General features: G+C 41.1%; 1 protein-coding gene across 1 annotated transcript in view; it reads right to left on the reverse strand.

Moving 5' to 3' along the window:
- The window catches only part of LOC124553544, a 233507-nt gene that overhangs the window by 163607 nt on the left and 56035 nt on the right, over positions 1-13865 (reverse strand). The window lies entirely within an intron of this gene.

Consider the following 13865-nt stretch of genomic DNA (forward strand, 5'->3'; position numbering starts at 1 on the left):
CCTCCTAACCAACACACGGCCATCACTGGGACCTAGGCAGAACCAGCTTCCATCAGAAAACAAACACACCTCCACCCTGCCGTCCAACGAGCTCTCGCTCGACGTCACAGAAGTTGCAAATGGCGGTGGTTTGGAGTCAGTGGAATGCACACTACAGGGCATCTGGCTCACAGCTGTGCTCGAAGTAACCAATTTGTAACCGTTCGTTGTGTTACTGTGGTGCCACCTGCTGCTCAAATTGTTGCCACAGATGCAGTGCTACGGACCACAGCCGTACGCTGAACTCCATGGTCTTTCCTCTCTGCGGTGCCCAGTGGCCACCCCGAGTCTAGTCTTCTTGCGACCGTACACTCTCGTACCTCTGCTGTCAGCACCGTGTGCAGTGGCTACAATGCTTTCTGCAATATCACAGACGGAACATGCAGCTTCTCGTAGCCCTATTATGAGGGTGGTTTTAAAAGTTCACGGAATCACCACGAGATGTCAGCACTAGCACAGTGAGTTGTTCACGTGATATTCATTGGACTGTTGCCTGTAAACAAGTGCCATGCCAGTGCTCTCGAAAGAGAGCTGTGGTGGCAACATGGCTCTCTCATTGTTCCCACATAGTGATTTGTGAAGATGGAAAACATTGAGATTCCAGCAGTGATTAAGTACTTGGTAAAGAAAGATATGAAAGCAAAAGGACATTCATGTCAATTTCCAGAATACACTGGGGGACTCTGCTCGTTCAAATTCAATGGTTCCCAAGTGGACAAATGAATTTAAATGTGGTCGGGAGACTCAGATGATGATCCGTGCAGTGGTCGGCCGAGATGTGTCACTACTCCAGAAATCATTTCAAAAGTGCACAAAATGGTCACGGAGGATTTCCAATTGAAAGTGCGTGAAATTGCTCAGGCTTGCCAGATGTCATCTGAAGGTGTATATCACGTTTCATGGGTGCCACAACTCTTCATGCTGGATGAAAAAACGCACGAGAATGGACATATCGGAACAATGTTTAGCCCGTTTTAGGACAAACGAACAAAATTTTTTGTGACAGTTTGTGACCACAGATGAAACTTGGGTGCACTACTATACCCCAGAGACAAAACAACACTCAAAGCAGTGGAAAGATGCTGATTCTCAACTACCAAAGAAAGCAAAGACAATTCCTTCGGCTGGAAAGGTCACGGCATCAGTGTTCTGGGATGCGAAGGGAATTCTATATGTAGATTATCTCCCCACTGGGCAAACAGTTACTTCAAATGAAGAATTGATAGCCGGCGTGGACAACTGTTTTGCAAGCCTGGAGGAGACTCATTTTGGAGATGGGATCAAGGCACTGGAACTATAGTGGAAAAAAAAGAAAAAAGTGTTTCAGTGATGTAAGTACTTTTTCTCTCTTCCGTTCCGAGAACTCTTCGAACTATCCTCGTACATGACTTCGTCCAAACTCAGCTACTTAAGTGTCTGTCTCGCATCACCCTGTCAGAACTTAATGACCTAACATGAGGAAGCCAACTGAGTCGCTACAAACGCAAGTGAAATATTTTTGCTACATCAACTTGATATGAATCATATTCAACAATGTCTTTGGAAAAAGAAATTCAATGATTCTGCCTGAAAAATGTAAGTGTCTGCCAACCCCCCCCCCTCCAACCCAACCCCCCCCAACCCCACATACGATTCTTTGCATGTAATGTTATTATACAATGAGGTGACTAAAGTCACTGGATACCTCCTAATACCATTTCTGACCATCTCTTGCCCAGTGTTGCACAGCAACTCAATCTGACACGGACTCAACAGACCATCGGAAGTCCCCTGCAGGAATACTGAGCCATGCTCCGAGTGCAGGATTCTGTGCACGAACTTACCTCTCGATTATGTGCCATAAATGATTGATGGGATTCGTGTCAGGCAATCTGTGTGGCCAAATCACTTGCACAAACTGTATAAAATTTTCTTCAAATGAATCGTCAACAACTGTGGTCCAGTAACACGACGGGGAACGTCAAGTCCGCAAATGGCTTCAAATGGTCACCAAGTAGCTGCACATAACCATATCCAGCCAGTGACCGGTTCAGTTGGACCAGATGACCCTGTCCATTTCACGTAAAAACATCCCACACCATGAAGCACCCACCACCAGCTTGCACAGTGCCTTGTTGACAACTTGTGTCCACAGCTTCGTGGGGTCTATGTCACACACTAACCCTACCGTCAGTTCTTGTTGTTGTTGTTGTTGTTGTGGTCTTCAGTTCTGAGACTGGTTTGACACAGCTCTCCATGCTACTCTATCCTGTGCAAGCCTCTTCATCTCCCAGTACCTACTGCAACGTACATCCTTCTGAATCTGCTTAGTGTATTCATCTCTGGATTTCCCTCTACGATTTTTACCCTCCACGCTACCCTCCAATACTAAATTGGTGATCCCTTGATGTCCTACCAACCGATCTCTTCTTCTACTCAAGTTGTGCCACAAACTCCTCTTCTCCCCAATTCTATTCGATACCTCCTCATTACTTACGTGATCTACCCATCTAATCTTTAGCATTCTTCTGTAGCACCACATTTCGAAAGCTTCTATTCTCTTCTTGTCTAAACTATTTATCGTCCATGTTTCACTTCCATACATGACTACACTCCATACAAATACTTTCAGAAACAACTTCCTGACACTTAAATCTATACTCGATGTTAACAAATTCCTCTTCTTCAGAAACGCTTTCCTTGCCATTGCCAGTCTACATTTTATATCCTCTCTACTTCGACCATCATCAGTTATTTTGCTCCCCAAATAACAAAACTCCATTACTACTTTAAGTGTCTCATTTCCTAATCTAATTCCCTTAGCATCACCCGAGTTAACTTGACTACATTCCATTACCCTCGTTTTGCTTGATGTTCATCTTATACCCTCCTTTCAAGACACTGTCCATTCCGTTCAACTGCTCTTCCAACGCAGTTCTTAGCATCTGAAATCAGGACTCTTCTGACCATGCCACAGTTTTCCAGCTGTCTAGAGTCCAATTGATATGATCACAAGCCCAGGAGCTGCACTCCAGGTGATGTCGTGCTGTCAACAAAGGCACTCTCATCTCTTGTCTGCTGCCACAGACTATTACCGCTAAATGTTGTCACACCGCTCTAATGGATACAGTCGCCAACATCCCACATTTGTTGCAGTTAGTTCATGCAGCATTACTCGTTTGTAAGCACTAACGACTCAATGCGAACGCCTCTGCTCTCGGTCATTAAGTGAATGCCGCCGGCCACTGTGTTGTCCACAGAGAGAGGTAATGCCGGAAATTTGGTACTTTTGGCACACTTCTTGTGGGGCGGCGGGTGGAATAATTGTTTATTAAATGGAATGTAATATGGAAAAGATGCATTTCCCGGCCGATGCACCATATATGGGGCGGCGGTTGGAAATAATCGTAATTTAAATGTCCCTATTATTTATTTAATGCTGTTGTTTTGCCGTTCTCAACACTGGCTCTCTAACTACAATATTGGCAACCAGAAAGTGATTAGCAAAACGTGATGCCTGTAATTAGAATTCCTAGTGCCCACTTCATCTGAGAAATACATTTATAGCTACAGCTTATAGCTCTGAGGAATTAGGAGATTGTCTGGGATTCATAATCAAAAACGATTCTCTCTAAAATGTTCACTATATTCTGAAAGTCACAGACCAAAAAAAGAATCCACACAATCTAACTAACAGAGCAGTTCAGAGTCTAATGCGCTGATACAACTATAACTGTTCAAATTAAATGTTTAAGTGAATGCTCGCCATAATTTGATGATAATGTTCATCAAACGCCACGCTAAATAATGGTAGAATGTCTGTCCCGCGGCGGCACGTGAAAATACGACATACGCAAACTGAAGATAGATCATTAAAGTCGTCCCAGAATTAACACTTCACTCGAAAATGATTTCATGGTTACGCGTATCCCGAGTAACTTATTACGGCATCCGAGGCTGTTTATAGCAATGATACCGACGCGACGCGACTCCCGGCACAGGTGGTGTGCTATTCAGCGTCTGGAGAGAACTGGGGCCTTGCTTCCTCGCGCAGCGTTCTTATGTATAAAGCCGTGATGCGGACGGCTAAGGGAACACCTGATCAAATCCGCTCTCCCGACTAGCCGCTGGGCTAGTAATGCACCACATTAATCATTCCATGTAGGCTTTCACGGCCGGCGTCTTTATCAGTAAACTCTTCCGGGCTAAGTTGCCGTGGTCGATCTGTAGAACTACTTCTCCCTGACGTTTCGTTCTCAACTGCGGAGAACATTAAGTTATTGAATAAATCATAGCTTCCTTTGCTGATGGCCGATGAAGCTCTCAATTTAAATGTGCAATCAGCACACAGGTAAGTAATCATAATAAAAGTCTGTCGTGGCTAAGTCAAATATTTTGGGAGAGAGATTAATTTAATTACACTACACGCAGTAGACGAGCTCTGAACTTGCCCTTTGGAGAAACGCTATCGCTATAGTTTTATAGTTATTCAGCTGAAATTTCTCACATCTTTACGATTATAGCAGATTTACCTCCTACTTAAATTTAAACATCCTAACCTTATTTATTTGCCTACTCTTGCTTCCTTAATTTTTAAGACAAAAACCAGAAAATCATGATTTTCTACTAAAATTTTAAATTGTGAGATCCAGAATATTATTTCTACTAAATTATTATGCAAAAGGAATCTAAATATAAATTTTTAAGTTTCTAGCTCTTTTCTGTTGCACCAATGATTTTTACAGAAAAACGTCCAAATTTCGAAAATGGTTAAAGTTATTGAACTGATATTTAACACATATTGATTTAGTATTACTCCTGACATGCTAGAAACGTTTCAGGTTATTTACTTGATTTTTAAAGTATTGCGCAACATTTATGACGTCAGAGCTAGTTACAGCGGACTGGCTGGCACACAATAGAAAGAGTGATGTGAATTTACTGCGGCGTGAGTAGGCTGCTTCCCTACATTCTGATAGTGTGGGTTTCAGAATATTGCATTCCCTAACGATTTCCAAAATGGAACATCCCCTGCGTCTCTCTCCGGCTACCATTCCGCATTCGAAGTGTCGGACACCTTTTCACGTGAATCGCCTGAGCACAAATGACAGTTCTGCCAATGCACTGCCCTCTTATACCTTGTGTATGTGATGCTACTGCCATCTGGGCATGTGGGCATATTGCTGTCCCACGATGTTTATCAGCCCAGCGTAATACGGTGCAGCGGGACTTTGAATTTCGCCGCGCTACACTCGTTCCCTCAGATATAAATTATACCGTCACAGCTGTATGAGCGCTCGACGGCAGAGAAAATATTTATAAGAAAATGAAGGTACACCAAATTATAACCCTTTTTGTTTTCTACCCGCTATTGTCTCTTGAGAGTGAAAGCTTAACTTCACTCATTCGCTAGTCTTGGTCTGATTAAGACGTAAAAACTTATTGATGTGCAGGCATATTGTATTGTGGAAGCTTGTATGAAATTTGGAGGATGGAAGCAGCCGTAAAATACATTGCATTCAATATCAAGATGGTTTTAATTTGTAGACATTAGTAATTCCTGGACGATGAAATTTACTGCAAGATTTTGGAGTAGCTACGACTTTTTCATGCAGAAATGAAGCAGGAGATTGTTGGAGAACAAGACCTGAACGCAGCACGAGAGAAGACGTATTAACACAGTAATGAATGTACTCTTATATACGCCATTTCCCCTGTTAATCGCATTTTGTTATTCTCTGTTCTCTTTCAAATAATTTTTGTAGTGGAAATTGGTTTGACTTTTGCTCAGATTCGCCGCAAGGGGCACCTCAACAATAGCTTTTCCGAATCACCAAGTCCGATAGCTTTTCTGTAATACGAAGTACGATTTGCATTTCATTCTTTCCCTTTTTCACAGTCATTAACGATTTTAAAACCCCCTTTTTATTCACCATTTCTTGCCACATTTTCAACCTTTTCTTTTCTTTTCTTCTCTTTTTTATTTTTTATTAATCACTACAATGGTTTTTGCGTGGTTTGGTAGTATCTTTGCAGTCAAATAGTTTTGGAAGTGTCTTTGGACTCACTCGCCTTCAGTGCATAAGCACTGTTGTCTGATGTAATACAGCTTGAACAGATAGAGAAAAGAGCTTGAACACAATATACCAGGTGTAGAAGTGTAAAGCCAGAATTTGGTAGCAATAATTACAAGCATGTATTTTGAAACAGAGAAACGATATATTGTTCAAAATAATCTCCATTGTTATTTATACGTTTCTCCCACCTCTCTGGCAGGCTACGAATGCCATGCCAAAAAAACAGTTCTTCTTTTGAAGCAAACCAGTCGGCGAGCCATTTTCGTATGAATTGAAGCGTTGTTCAGCGAGAATGTGTCCAGTGATGCAAATAGATGATAATCGGATGGAGCCAAGTCTGGAGAATAAGCCGCATGCTCTAGTATTTCCCAACTGAACACCTGAATCGTTTCCATTATCCATTTCGCTGTGTGTGATTGTACCTTATCAGGAAGCAATATGACTGTGTTGCCTTTTTCCATATTCCAGGTATTTTTCACGTAATGCTCGATTTAATCGATCATTTGCTGTTGGTAGTGATTGGTGTTAACGGTTTCACAGCTCACACCAGATGACATCCTTCTGATCCCACCAAACACGGACCATTGTCTTCTTTCTAAAGCGATTTGGCCGTGCAGTGGATGTTGATGATCTGCTTGGATTCACGCATGATTTATGACACTCAGGATTCTCAAAACATATCCATTTTGTGTCACCTGGCACTATTTGATGGAGAAACGACTTCCTTTTGTATCTGGTGAGCAGAATTTCACATGTGGTCTTTTGATTTGCTTGCTGTCTTTCATTCAGTGCATGTTGATCCCATTTTCGCACATTCTCCATCTTTCCCAAAGCTTTCAATCAAAGAGAAATGGCTTTCTGCACCACATTCAATTGTTCCACGAGTTCCTGGTGAGTTGGAGTATCATCTTCATTCAATGAGGCCTGCAATTCTTTGCCTTCAGACTTTTCTGGTGGTTTCCTGCGCTCACTGTTTTTAACGTCAAAATCACCACTTTTGAATTTTTTGAACCGTTCCATACACGGTGTTTCCCCGAGAGCATGTTCGCCAAAAGCTTCGACAAGCATCCGATGCGATTCTGCAGCAGTTTCCTTCAAAATGTAACAGAAAACCAATGCTGTCTGCAAATCTTAGTACGTAGGCACAAAACTTGGGTTTGAAACAGATACCAATGTACGGAACTCAGGTTACTGTGTGTTGACATTCATCGTCAGCCGTTACAGGAAGCAGATGGCACTACAGATGCGGTCTCATGGGCCCTACGCTATGGCTAGCACCATCTGTGGGGAAATTCCATTTTTGATACTTCTACATCTGGTATACAGTCGGAAGATTTGTGTTACTGCTGCTAGTTATGGTGTGAATCTGTTTTGGCAGCAAAGGACTGTCATTGAAATTTCAGTTTGTCCTTTATTAACAATACAGTTCGCATGAAATCATCATAAACTGACACACTACAACACCTTGTTTTACCTGCCAATATCTTTTTTTTACAATGCTTGTAACCAGATTGATATTCAAATTCACAGTAACCACAAGATTCCAGCATTCTCATCAGTTCGCATCAATACTGTGTACATGGTGGGCAGTCTCTCACAGCTCAAGGACTGTTGTATTTAGTAGGTGTCTGTATGTAGTCACACTAGAAGAAGTGCATTAATCTGAAAGTTGAAACTGGATCTGTTTATGGTCACAGTTTTATGTGTCACGCACCAATCACTGTACTTCTACATTTCTGTTTAACACTGACATCCCACAATATTCATTACTGTGACATCAATGATCAGACAATTTCCGTAACATTGCGGTATATTTGTACCACAAGAGGAAATGACACATGTACACAGACAGAGCACTGAAAGACCTGAGTTGAAACAAGGCCCCGGAGTAGACAACATTCCATTATAGCCTTGGGAGAGCCAGCCCTGACAAAAAACTACCATCTGCTGAGCAAGATGTGCAAGACAGGTGAAATACTCTAAGACTTCAAAATAATTTAATAATTCCAATCCCAAAGAAAGCAGGTGTTGACAGATGTGAAAATTACCAAACTATCCGTTTAATAAGTCATGGCTGCAAAATACTAACACAAATTCTCTACAGAAGAATGGAAAAACTGGTAGATGCCGGCATCGAGGAAGATCCAGAAACCAGATGGCAGTTATAAGAGTCGAGTGGCATGAAAGGGAAGCAGTGGTTGGGAAGGGAGTGAGACAGGGTTGTAGCCTCTCCCCGATGTTATTCAATCTGTATATTGAGCAAGCAGTAAAGGAAACACAAGAAAAATTCGGAGTAGGAATTAAAATCCACGGAGAAGAAGTAAAAACTTTGATGTTCGCCGATGACATTGTAATTCTGTCAGAGACAGCAAAGGACTTGGAAGAGCAGTTGAACGGAATGGACAATGTCCAGGGTGTACACGTGGATAAGGAAAAAAAAATTCCCGGATTTTTTCCCGAATTTCCCGGTTAAAAATACACTTTCTCCCAGGTGAAAACACACTTTTTCCATGTTAAGTGACATTATATTTTCCCTTATCAACTCTTTGAATGGTTATGGTTTTATACAGGGGTGTAGAATTTGCCGGCGCTTTAGAAAACGAAACTCAGGGAAAGAGACACGTTTTGGAAATATCTTTGATGTGCAGCAACATGTACGCTGCGTATTTTCGTATTAAGAAGGTATACATTGGAATTCCACCAAACACCGCATGTTACTTTCCAAAGCATTGAAATCGAGATTGCGATGCGCTTTTGTAAGCCAGGCATAGCTCATGTCACGTGATCTCGCCAGCCGATACAGCGGATATTCAGAGCTTAGGACCTACGTGATGTAGTCAGCCAATAGCATTGTCACCGTCAAGTAGCGCGTGCACACAAAGAGGGAAAGTTAGTAGTTTAAATTAATATACATAGTGTTGCTACAAGAAAAACAAGGCTATCACATATAATATTGGTCTCTAAGGTTAATTACCTGCAAGAGAAGCTAAGATTTCGCATATAATGTTTATCTTTTTTACGCGTGTTACACCTTAAGATACATCACACAAATGTGCCAGTAAAATTTTTAATAGTGACATAAATGTCTGATCTTCAGGGTTCGAAATTCTTCTAAATGACTCATCATCAAAGAGTTGATTTTTAAACGAGAGTCAAACGATCTGTGATTTAATAAATTCATGGTAAATTCCTGCACATAGTTCAACTTACATAAATGAATATTTACTTTGAAAGTACTGCTTTTCAAACCACCATTTGAAATACAGGGCTATTACAAATGATTGAAGCGATTTCATAAATTCACTGTAGCTCCATTTATTGACATATGGTCACGACACACTACAGATACATAGAAAAACTCAAACTTTTGTTCGGCTGAAGCCGCACTTCAGGTTTCTACCGCCAGAGCGCTCGAGAGCGCAGTGAGACAAAATGGCGACAGGAGCCGAGAAAGCGTATGTCGTGCTTGAGATGCACTCACATCAGTCAGTCATAACAGTGCAACGACACTTCAGGACGAAGTTCAACAAAGATCCACCAACTGCTGACTCCATTTGGCGATGGTACGTGCAGTTAAAAGCTTCTGGATGCCTCTGTAAGGGGAAATCAACGGGTCGGCCTGCATTGAGCGAAGAAACGGTTGAACGCGTGCGATCAAGTTTCACGCGTAGCCCGCAGAAGTCGACGAATAAAGCAAACAGAGAGCTATTTTCATCTTTCAACAGGATGGTGCGCCACCGCACTTCCATCATGATGTTCGGCATTTCTTAAACAGGAGATTGGAAAACTGATGGATCGGTCGTGGTGGAGATCATGATCAGCAATTCATGTCATGGCCTCCACGCTCTCCCGACTTAACCCCATGCGATTTCTTTCTGTGGGGTTATGTGAAAGATTCCGTGTTTAAACCTCCTCTACCAAGAAATGTGCCAGAACTGTGAGCTCGCATCAACGATGCTTTCGAACTCATTGATGGGGACATGCTGCGCCGAGTGTGGGAGGAACTTGATTATCGGCTTGGTGTCTGACGAATCACTAAAGGGGCACATATCGAACATTTGTGAATGCCTAAAAAAACTTTTTGAGTTTTTGCATGTGTGTGCAAAGCATTGTGAAAATATCTCAAATAATAAAGTTATTGTAGAGCTGTGAAATCGCTTCAATCATTTGTAATAACCCTATATTTTCCCGCGACCTGTTACAAATAGCTTCGTTTCTGCACTTGCCAGAGAGCTTGCGCAGCTATAATGACGTAGGAAGCCCGTATATACGTACGTGCAAAACACTGAAAGATCATACATTATGTCATAAAAGAAACAAGACATTAGAGGATACTCCAAGAGCATCGGAATTTCGTGAACCATATTAAAATGTGCACATTTAAAGTGCATACTTAAAGTGCACATTCGTATGTCCAGATTCCCAATGAAGTAGACCTCGACCTGATATAAAGTTTGTCAGTGTGGTTCTCGGGATGTAAAATTTCTTGGAGCACCACTACTGTATTATATCATGTTTGTTTCGTTATTATGGCGTAATGCCATATGTGCTAGAAAATGAAAACGTGCACTTGAAATGCAGCGAACAGTTGAAACTAGCCAGTACTGTGGAATTAAACATTTCGTTTCAAATACAGTGACGGCCTCTGCGGAAAAGGTTAATAAAAGGCAAATTTCTTTAGCAAACAGGCAAAAATTCATTGTTCCGCAAGACGATTATGCTTGACTGTCAGAAAGGAGGAAATAAAATAAAATCTCAAACTAATGACATATTTTACCCTTCTGTAATTATGTGAATGTATTTTAGATCAGTTGATAGCTCGCGGCCACAGATATCAGTTTTGTTTTCATTTGACGTGAGAGCAATAAACAAAGAGGAAACAGCAAAATCACTAATTGTAAACACAGGTCATGTAGAGACTACCCACTATAACTTAGCATCAGCCCCGGATCTACGATATTTGCGAACAGGGTCAGTACTAACAAACATCAAATTTTCAAAAACATGTTCACCTTGTAGAGCACATCTTTCTGAAAAGTCTGAAACATAAAACGTGTGTTCGAGGAAATGTAAGACATTATTTGGTTCTAAGTATGCCAAAGTGCAGTGCCATGCCTCTTCATAAAGCATTCTTCTACCGCACATCACTGTATTTCGCTCTGTGGAATTGAAACTAGCGTATTTTGTAATGGATGCCATCAAACTATATTCAGGACAGTGGAGATTGAAATGTCCTGTGGTGCCTCTCCTGCTCCCAGTCGGCCGGTTTGACAGCCTGCCCCTCTTTAAAAAAATCTTGCAATTAATAGCGGATGGGAGTATTTGTAATCGGGAGAACAATAACTCTTCAGGAAATTTGCACTCTTTATTGCCCATTAGCTAATAACTTGCTGTTTTGTGTGACATGAAATTAAATATAGGATAAATAAAACCAATAAAGACAAGAGATAAGCAAGAAATTACACATTTCGTCGATCCTTAGCTCCTAGCATTATTTTTCTCTCTCTAATCTTGCTACAGCTCTACATGGCGTGCTTTCCTTTCTGCGAAAGAATCTATTACCTCATCAAACTTCGTCAAACGTTTTGCTACATGAAAAATAGATATGTCGTTATCTAATTCTGAAAAGGCTGTTAACACAAATAATACCCAAGACTGGTGTAGTTTCTTGATCTGATTACGTCTATTTTGTCACTATCTGCTAGTTAAAGGAAAATAGACCTTTCTAATATGGCAGCAGTTTTGTAACACACACCAAATTAACGAGACTGTTTTGGCACAAATGGTCATTTTTATAACATGACAGAATATAATTCACGAAGTACCAATATCAAATGCCTATTAGACCTACTACAATCTAAAAGCTTTATGTTAGGAAATAGTTTCACGTTTCATTCATACGCACCAGTTTCTCAAGCATGAGATCGAAAAGTAGTATTACGAAATTTTTATATAAATTTGGAATAGTCTTATTCTTCCATAATTTCTGTGATGTGCCCGTTTCTTCTCCTTTCTCGTCCTAACAAACAATCTTGTCATCACCAATTCTGTAGCTATTGCTGCCACTGTCAAAATTTGTTCGCCGATTCACTTCACTAACTCTGCTAGAATCACAGGTTTAGTTATCCCGCGATTATTTTCTGGTTAGGCGTTATTACGTGTTCTAACTATACGTTTCCCGCGTTACATCCAGAACAGAACTTAAGCGACTGCTAGCCGGCGACTGTACAACTGGTCCTTACTAGTGCAGCGACCTGGCCAAAAATTTTCTGTCAAAACTTCCATTTTCTTGGGTACACCGAGAAGATAATACGTAATCTTTCTCACCTGTTATTCCTGTCAGTCGTTTATTTCCATTCTGGTAGTCTGAATCCATGTATTTCGTTAGTAATTATAACAATGCTGACCATTCGCAAACCCAATCAACCACATAATCAGACAGTGACTGGCATTCATCCGTTCGGCTTTACTCCGCTCAGCTCGTATAGCCCCGTCCCCTTTTGTCTGCGGAAAGTTTATTTCTAGATGCGACGCGGATTCTCTTGGCAGACACATCACGTACACTATGCATGCATTCAAAAATCAATTATGATTAATTCAGAAATCAACTTAAAATGTGTTGAAAAATGTCCAAATACCAACAGGGAAGCGTTTCAAAATCATATGAATAATCAATAGACAAATGAGCGCTGGATGCTAAGCGCTTTGTGAAACAAGTTTTTTTCCCCCTCAAGAATATGAATTTGGCGCCCCCTTTTCCCAGCATCATCTAGCTGCTTGCACAGCGAAGAGCCACATTCCTGTAGCCAGAAGCGGGAGAATCTACCTACTCTAACGCGACTCAACTGCGCATGCGCATGAGCCCACATGTAACTGCTAAAACGACTGTAAGGTAAACAGTGACTTTACGCTCATCGGAGGCAATTGCATAGTCTTCCTAAAGCCTTTGACATTTTCCAGTTGGCAGATGCTTGCATGAGCACTGTGTGTCATCGTTGTATATGGCGCATTTCCTTTGCACTTTAAGTTATTTTCGTTTTTTCTCTCGCTTATGTTTTATTGTTGAAGTATTATCCTGCAGTAGCGGGGTACACTAATATGCATTGTTAGAGTATCGGTTCTTAATATTCAAAATTATAAAAATTTAACTGAAAACTAAAACAATGAAAAACTCCCGGAATTCTAAAAAAATCCAGAGTCTTTCCCGGTTTTCTCCAGTATGAAAAAATTCCCGGGTTTTTCCCAGATCTCCCGGTTGTCCCAGGTCGTATACACCCGGAGTGTCTTGAAAGGAGGATATAAGATGAACATCAAAAAAAGCAAAACGAGGATAATGGAATGTAGTCGAGTTAACTGGGGTGATGCTGAGGGAATTAGATGAGGCAATGAGACACTTAAAGTAGTAAACGAGTTTTGCTATTTGGGGAGCAAAATAACATGATGGTCGAAGTAGAGAGGATATAAAATGTAGACTGGCAATGGCAAGGAAAGCGTTTCTGAAGAAGAGAAATTTGTTAACATCGAGTATAGATTTAAGTGTCAGGAAGTCTTTTTCTGAGAGTATTTGTATGGAGTGTATCCATGTATGGAAGTGAAACATGGACGATAAATAGTTTGGACAAGAAGAGAATAGAAGCTTTCGAAATGTGGTGCTACAGAAGACTGCTGAAGTTTAGATGGGTAGATCACATAACTAATTAGGAAGTGTCGAATAGGATGGGGGAGAAGAGAATTTTGTGGCACAACTTGACTAGAAGAAGGGATCGGTTG

The sequence above is a fragment of the Schistocerca americana genome, chromosome 11 (assembly GCF_021461395.2).
Source record: "Schistocerca americana isolate TAMUIC-IGC-003095 chromosome 11, iqSchAmer2.1, whole genome shotgun sequence".
NCBI classification, from domain to species: Eukaryota; Metazoa; Arthropoda; class Insecta; order Orthoptera; family Acrididae; genus Schistocerca; species Schistocerca americana.